Raw genomic sequence first — 8775 nt, forward strand, 5'->3', positions numbered from 1 at the left:
TACAACCATCCACAAATCTAGAAGAACCCAGAGAGTCCAAACTATATAGGGTTAGGGCCTAATAAGAGGCCTGAACTGAGAAGACTCACTGGGTCTCAGAAGGACATTTAAAAAAAAATAGAAAAGACTGACTTGAGATAATATATCCCTGTTTTCCTGGCCACTTTGTATTTCTTTTCCTTCTTTACCTCTCCAAACAAAAAATAATTGGACTATACTGTCTATGGTTTTACATGAAAGCAAATGCACTTTACTTTAAATCTTTGTGGGGAAAAAAATCCAATAATTGAAATAATATAACTGATAAATGGAACTTAATTTTTATTTATTCACTTATTTATTTGGGGGATGGGAACAAAGACCTTCCCTCCTGCTATAATATTTGAAGGTTAAGGGGGGAGAATGTACACTAAGTAACCAGGAATCAATACTGCAAGCAAGCAAGATGGGACACAGGGTAAGCCTGACAACTCGGGTCTCAGAGCCCTCCACATAATATATCTGTTATATAAACACTGGAGTATTCAGCTATCCTTGTAAACGAGCACTCGGTTCCATCTGACCTTGAAGAGTTACTTAGAAAAGACTCTATTCCCCAGAAACTACAAAGGCCTCTGCCTCAGGGTGCTAAGTCTCTTTCTAGAGGCTAATGACCTTCCCTCCACTTCACAGCAAAAAGCTGCCCAGTCCTCTGATAACACTGTACATCAATGACATGTCAAAAATGAAGTAGGCCAGTGCAAATCCATCCCCCTCCACCCACCCAGGCCTAATACACAAAAACAAAAACATCAAAGAAGATATACTACTAATAGAAGAAAGGCAGGTTCATATAAGAGCCTAGCATTATTCAGTCGTGAACCTATTGCCAGTTGTACCCAATGGCTCTAGCACTCCCTCCTTATTAGATCCCTACAGACAGAAAAACATTAATTCTTGAATTAGGTAATTTTTAAGGAAAAAAGTGTGCAACTGTTTCTTTTTCCCAGGAAGACTGACCACCTGGACAAGATTAAATAAGTTATCATCAAATAAAATTCCTTTCTATCTGCTTAGTCCATAAAGAAGAGCTAAGATATAGAGAGACTAGTCAGCAGAATGTCAAAAGATGACAGTGTTGGACTCCTATATCTCAGAAAAAGAGAGACACAGATAAACTAGGATTGTGAGAAGGAAATAACTCTCAGATTTGTTCAGTCAAAATAAATACTTATTAAGCACTTGCTATGTCCCAGGCACTGCACTGCAGAAACGATACGATACGAGCAAGACTTTGTGATGAGTTGGTCGTGGATAACCTTGGCTTTGAGGTGACTGATGAGTGCTAAAACCAAACAGTAGTGAGATAGGTGAGCAGAATTTGACTACAAACACCTATTTCAAGACATCTCGCTGGTAAGGGAAAAGGAAAATTTTAACAAAGTAATGTGAAACAAAGGGAGGATTGTACTTTTTTAAGTACGCTGTTTTCTGTTTTGCTTTATTGTTCTTCTGTGTCTAAGGATATGCAAAGGCCAACAGGAAGGACCATCTAGCAAGACATGAAAATTGAGTAGAGTCCTCACAGAGTCAAGAGTGAAAGGGACCCACAGCCAGCTCTAGAATATTGACTGTAAATACAATCTCTTCCACTGTAACTGGGGTGTCTCTTTTTTGCCAGAAAGAACCATGGGATTCTCTTCAGATAGTTCTATCATTTATGAAGGAGGTGGTATTATCATATGCTATAAGTGTAGGTGATGTGAGAGGTTGAGATGTCTGACAAGTGTGAAAAATGACAAAAATCAGTTTTGCAGGGACTGGAAGCAGGTGCTAATAAGGAAAACTCCAGAAGATTCTTTGATGGGCCAGTGAGACTGGTAAACACAGATACACAGGAGCACAAATCTGGATACTCTGGTTTTGCCCAGCTGGTCCCAGCAACCCCGGCCAAACATTATAGAAGGTAAAGAGCTGAGATTATCTAGGCCTGAGAATTTGCCCACCAGATGCAATAGAAGGACAAACATAGAACTGAGCACACTGGCATGAGGGCAATGACATTCACGGAACCTCCTAATGAGGTAACAGATCAAGTGTAATGGAGATGAGTGGGAGAGATGACAGACTGCACGTGCAGCACACAGTGGGCAGCCTGAGCTTTGGATTTCAGAAGTGGACCAGTGCCAAGGCTGGGCATTTCAGCACTGGTCCCCCAGCCACCAGCACCCTCCTCTTCAGCAATGCACCCTCCTCCACGCTCACCTTCCAGCACCCAGCAGCCTCTCCTTTTGTTACTTCCCCAGTTCTTGTTAGCTTCTCTTTGCACCGCCCCACCCTTTGTCTATTTCCTTACCCCTGCCCATACCTCTGCATGTAATCCCTTTATTAAATCTTCATCTGAACCATCTGGCATGACTTCTGACTCCTGCTGAGACCCTGACTTATACAGATATTACATCATGTCATTCACACAGAGATTATATTAAAATTAAACTAAAACCAAATATTCCTAGCTTTTTGTCTTATTTTATCTTTCAGTAAAATTATAAAACAATGGGAGTTAAATCGTATACCCTCCAAAAATTACATAAGTTTAAAACTGGAAAAGGCCTGTAAAATTCATTGAAGCTTACAGATGAACCTACAGGCCAACCTTGCCACAGCATCACTGTTAGCAAATAGCAAAGAGACAGCCTTCATCACCGCACATTTGTCACTGCATGTTTGCTATGGGCAGAACACTATTCTAGTTGGTCCCAGATCCACCCTGTAAAGCTCAAAACTTCATAAAATGAAATCCAGACTTCCCAAGTCCAAGTGTCCAGTGTCCTCTCCATTAATAGCACCAAGACTTATCACAGGAAGAAAAGAATAAGCAGAAGGAATTGCTAAACCCAAAAACAAAAATAAAGCAAACTGAAGGCTCTATTTTTAATCATAAAAGCTATCAAAAAGTATTAAAGAATGGTAAAAGAATGTTCAGAAAACTCTTGAGATGCCCTGTTATAATTTTCCAGAAAAAAATTACATAAACAATTAGTTTCAACTCCTCTATCTGCCCTTCAAGCCACTCCAAAATCCAAATACCCTTACTCAATGGCCTTCTGGCTTTCTTGGCTCATGGTGCTCTCACCTCCCTGAAGCTTCCCAATCATTCTAACCCCAGTAGAGCACTCTCTCCTCTCAATTCCTGCTGTTCTTACATTCCATACTACAGAATTTAGTTTTTAGTTACTCTTTAATTGAGAGGGCAAAAATGCACCTTCTAAATCTAAGCTAATATTATTTCATTTTTAGAATGTGTGTCAGGCATTTACTAAGACTGGGAGATACAAAAATAATTAATGTTAATCCATATCCAGCATAAGCTTGGTCTTTTGACTAGTATGTAAATACCAAGAATTGTTATAGCCCCTAACACAGCATAGGGATAAGACAAGTGCTAAGTGATTATAGGATTCAGTAAGTTAGAAAATGTCAAAACTAGAAATAATCTAGGTTTGTGTACTCTCTAAATATACAAGGAAGGCAACAGTCCAAAGCAGCTACACAACTCAGCCAATGCTGTGAAGCAGGCCAATGGCAGCCCAAGGACCAGTAAAGGCTGCTTTGACACCTAAACCAAAATACCTTTTAACTCTATGATTTTTAAATTAAGATCCAAAGATACCTTGTAGGTATCTAAACCAAAATACCTTTTCAAATTAAGATCCAAAGATACCTTTGTAGCTATCAAAATTCAAACTTTCTCTACAATTACTTTGTGTACTCATATTAATAATTCTTTTAAATTAACATAAATATACTCTAAAGCATATTATTATAAGTGGACACTCCTACTATGTGATTTCAGCAGACAGTCCAGAGGGCTTGTGAACATACTCCCCAGAGTTTGACAATAATCACCATTCTATCATGTACTTAGCAGAGTGATCAATGTTATTTCCTACTTCAGTGCATTTCAAAATCCTCTGTATTCCACACTAACTAAAACTCATCCATTCAATAAAAATTTAACCAGCTACTATTTGGTAAATGCTATGCTAGGAACCTTGGCTACATTAGCATGGGTAAACTGGAGAATGAGAGAAAAGGTAACTGAGAGAGTAACTCTGCACCTAGCATTGACCTAATCATGCTGCTTTCTGACACTACAAAGTCCTTCACTAGAAGACTGCCTTTGCAAAAAAATTTTGAGTATCAATTTCATTTCCCATAAGATTCATAGGCTCTCAAATATTTGTAGAATGAATGAAAATTTACCCAGCAGGTTAATAACAATCTTTTAGAAAGGTAATACAGGTGAACCTTCAGCAACACAGATTTGAACTGTGAAGATCTACTTATACACGAAATTTTTTCAATAAAAGTAATGCCAAGTATGCCAACCTCTCCTATCCCCCCTTCCATCTCTTCCAGTCTGCCACCACTGAGACAGCAAGGCCAACCCTTCCTTTTCCTCCTCCTCTTCAGCCTACTCAACATGAAGATAAGGATGAAGACCTTCACTATGATCCACTTCCACTTAATGAAGAGTACATATAATTCCTCTTCCTTAATGATTTGTTAAATAACATTTTTTCCACTAACTTACTTTATTTTAAGAATACAGTATGTAATACACATAACATAAAAATATGTGTTAATTGACTGTTGATGTTATCTCTAAGGCTTCCAATCAACAGTAGGTTATTAGGAAAGTCTGGGGGAATCAAAAGCTGTATGTGAATTTTTGGCTGAATAGGAAGTCAGCGCCCTAACACAGGTGTTGTTCAAGAGTCAACTGTAGTTCAAAATAGTATTCAGTATAAGAAATTAAATACTTGACAAGAAAAAAAAAATCAAATCATTTTCTAAAACTTACAAGAGTTGCTCCCAAGTTACACTGGGGGAGTCTCTGCTTCTTTGATTAAATGTATTAAGTTTCTACTTAATCAAACAGAAGAGAACGTTTAAAGTACTAGGCACACATTCTCTATTATCACTAACTTGTAATAAAATACAGATCATCCTGAAGCATTTGGCTTTCAGTTCCTCTGTCATTAAAGAAGTTATGCAAACCCTGGGCCAGCATAAGTATAATTTATAAACAAAATATTACTATACATTAGAAGACAGGTCCATATCATCTGTTAGAACTAACCTATCAACACCATATTATAATGCACCCAAGTAATTTAAAGTGTGATTCAGACTCATAAAGATATCAAATTTAAATTTTCCCAGATTTATTACTAGTTTGACCTTTAGCACATTAAAAACTGCTTGTTTCCATTTAAAGATGAGTTCTTTCAAAAACTGTTACTGGAATTAGGAAAGTGTCTCTTTACAAAACGTTAAGGTACCATCCATCACCAGGCTTCGAGGAGACTAGGTGCGCAACTGTGGAGCCGTCCTGCTCCGTTTCAAACAGCACCACGACTTCATGCTCTTTTGAGTTAATCACTTAAACCGTTGTCTTCCCATCTGTAAAATGGGATAATACAGCAGCATCTACCCTTTGTGAGGTGCATGCAAACGAGAGCCAGTGACAGGCGCCTACTAAGTAAGCAATACAGCCTAAACCGACGCACACCTAAGCACACAGGCGACAAAGGCTTCCCGTGCACTTTCCACGAGTTTATTCTCAAACCCGACAGAGCGACAACTACGCAGGGGCACAAGGGTGCAAGGGGCCCAGCTGCGACCAGCATGTCGGGGCTAACCTCTCCCGACCACAGAGTGGGCCAGGACAGCGCGGCTCGCCGCCCTTCCCAGCTCAGGCCTGGGCAGACGCCCGCCGGCCGTGCCCTCCGCGCGGCTGACCAGACCCCGCTCGCCCTCGGCCAGGACCTCCAGGCTCCCACACGTACCTCCAGCCCGACTGCCGCCGCCACCGCCAGCTCAGACAGGGGTCCGGGGGAGGTTCGCGGAAGCCTCCAGGGCCGCGGACTGCCAGCTGCCGGAGCCTCACTTCCGCCCGCCGCGAGCGCCGAGCGCATCAATCCGCCGGGTAGTCGAGCGCCGCGCGGTCGATGGACCAGCCTCTCCCGGAGGGACCGGTGGGCGGGCAGGCGGAAGGCGCGGCACTGGGGCAGCCCGGGGGGTACCGGCGACCCATCTGCCCAAGCCCACGCTAGTAAATGCGTTTAGCATTTAGAAGGGTTTCGTGTGGGGTAGAGGGTAGGGTGCTGAAAGATGCGACCTCGGGGACTGTGTGAATTGTCCATCCCCTGCCTTTGGGTCGTCTCACAGAGGCTGTAGGGTGACAGTGAGTCTGTGGAGCCACAATTCACAACAACTTCACCGGGTCAGAGCGATGAACCGAATTAGGGGGATGCATTGAGGTCAGGAGGATATACCTGGTCAGCGGGATGCACCGTGTCATGAGGATGCTTTGAGGTCCAGGCTGCACCGGGGCAGAGGAATGGGGGGGGACGGGGGAATCATGGGGTTCAGGAGGATACATTGGGGTCAGGGGGATACACCAGGTCAGGGGCTGTGGCTCTTTCGGAGACCCTGGGAGGTTAGGTGTCCCACGAAGACCACAGGCCCGTGGAATTTGCTGAGATGACTTTGCATCTCCTGCCTGGAACCCTGGAGTGTTGTTGGCCATGGTGTTAACACCTCCATTGCTGGGTGCTGTGCAGGCACTGGAGTGAACCAAGAGCAGTCACTTCCCCTCCTCCGCTTGCTGGCCTCCCTAGGCTACAGTGTAGTGAGAGGAAGTACAGCAGCAGTCTGGGCAGGCAAGGACAGAGGTCTGCACTAGGGACGATCAGAAAGGAAGCCACCGGTGACAACTGTGAAAGTGAGGGTGTGCTGTTGATGATGATGGAATTGGCAGAACTTGCCACGGGCTGAGAGAGAGAAATGACTCTAAAGTAGTGATCTAAGTAGTAGGAGAGTGGTGCTTCTACTAACTGAAATAGGAAAGACTGAGGGAGAAAGGTTAAAACTTTACGTTTTAAAATGTTAAATGCAATTAGACATTCCAGAGGAGCTGTTGGGTGGCTCCAGGGGAGAGGTCTGCACTGGACATACTCTTTTGTAAGTTAGAATTTGGTGGGTGGTAATTTATGCTGTGGATTAGGTAAGATCTCCTGGGAGTGAATGTGGAGAGAAGGGAAGAGAGGTCTGGGACTGAGAAGTGTGGGGTCAGAGACATCAGGAAGAGGAAGGAACTGATTCAGAAAGGCCAGTGAGGAAGGACAGCCAGGAAAGGGGGCCTGTGTGCGGGCTGATGCAGGAGAGATGGGAGGAAGCACATTCAGAATAAAGTTCCTCCTGTACAAGGGGAGAGGTGGGAGCCGGTGGAGTTCAGCCTTGCAGCAGGAAAGGGAATACAAAGCTACAGGTGTGCTGGTTTGGTAGCTATGGGTAAGAGTAAAAACGAGAAAATACGCTGATTGCTTCTGTTTTGCTAGCGAAAGAATCAGCAAGATCCTCTAGCTATACAGGGGATAGGGCAAGGGAAAGTTGAAGAGAAGCATGGATATTGTGAGGTGAATGACTAAAGAAATGTAATAAGATTGCCAGGGTGGAAAGCCCACATGAGATGTGTGTGCTACATTTAAAAGGGAACTAGCAAGCCTGCTTGTATTTTGGCTGCTCTGGGGTAGGTAGGGAGTTAGTAGAAAATTAGATGTATCCGAGGTTGGGGTTTGACATAGCAGAAGGGACAGGGTACGGGAGAGTTGATAGTCTATGTAAAGAAATAACGTCATAACAGGCTGTCTGGTTTCCTCAAAGGATAGCACCACACTCCAAGCCATGTGTGGGCCTCTGGAGCAAGTTTAAGCTGGTATGACAGGGTACTTAGATCCTTCTACTTGTCCCCAAATTAGCTCCCTGGAGCAAGAAAGAGGAGTGATAACTATGTTGGTCATATGTCCCACTTTGCCTGAGATAACTCTGGTTTACGTCTGTTATCCTCTTAATGATTAAGAGTGCCCTTTTGATTGCCAAGTGTCTTTTTTAGGTAGTATATATTCACCCTAGAGTCTCCCCACATTATAAAGAAAGCCCCCCAAAAGTGGAGTGAGACACTTCTTACGGTGTCTTACGGTGATTCACCGACCTGGTTCTAATCTGGGTTAGTAGTCTCCAGACTGAGGAACCCATGAACCTGTGCTTGCTGCTGTTCTGAGTTCTTGGCAGACTTGGGCTGCCCTTGGGACTGTATGTGACCAAGAGTATGTATCTGCTTCTGGTGTAGAAATTCCCTAAGGTAGGAGACAGTCTGGAGTAGCGTATAACCATGGCACAGAGAGGAGTGAGGTGAGGAGGCTGCTGCAAAGCCTTGCACCCGCTCACATATGCCCCTCACACAGACTCAATCTGTGGCCCATCTGTATGTCTCGTGTGTACACCCACCAGAGAGCATCCACAGTGGGGCACCAAGAAACTGGGATGCTTCAATCACCACAGGCCAGGAGGCTCTGTACAGTCGACCTGTGAGTGGGGTAGCATAGGAGGAAGGATGCAGGCTGCAGGGACTCCTCCACAGCAGACCTGGATAGTGCCTCTGCCCCCCCTACAGCTGCAGAAACCCACACACAGCCTGGGAGGTAGTGCCATCCCTCGAGGAAACCAGACAGTGTGGTGGTGACAAGGTGATCTCCACAGGACGAGATGTGTATCCTAGGTTTGGGTTTGCCCTCCTTGCCTGCACGCCCTCCTTGCCTGCCCACCTTGCCTACCCACCTTGCCTACCCAACTGCTTACAGTGTCTTGCTTTATTATCATGGGATTTCCCATAATTTCACAGTGGACCGGGGATCCTGTTAAGAGTGAAAGAGGTAGGCAAAGGGT

The 8775-nt window shown here is 44.1% G+C and overlaps 1 protein-coding gene across 3 annotated transcripts in view; it reads right to left on the reverse strand.

Annotated features, from left to right (window-relative positions):
* The window catches only part of EXOC2 (exocyst complex component 2), a 217468-nt gene extending 211480 nt beyond the window's left edge, over positions 1 to 5988 (reverse strand). For 2 of the 3 annotated variants that reach the window (XM_023518879.1, XM_003799342.3), the window contains exon 1: positions 5835 to 5988. The gene's annotated coding sequence lies outside the window, so the exon portion shown is untranslated. The remainder of the gene's footprint in view (positions 1 to 5834) is intronic. The other variant, XM_023518878.1, reaches the window with a different exon arrangement.
* Between the last annotated feature and the right edge of the window lie 2787 nt (positions 5989 to 8775).

The sequence above is a fragment of the Otolemur garnettii genome, unplaced genomic scaffold (assembly GCF_000181295.1).
Source record: "Otolemur garnettii isolate 467f Iridium unplaced genomic scaffold, OtoGar3 scaffold00149, whole genome shotgun sequence".
In the NCBI taxonomy this organism is placed as follows: domain Eukaryota; kingdom Metazoa; phylum Chordata; class Mammalia; order Primates; family Galagidae; genus Otolemur; species Otolemur garnettii.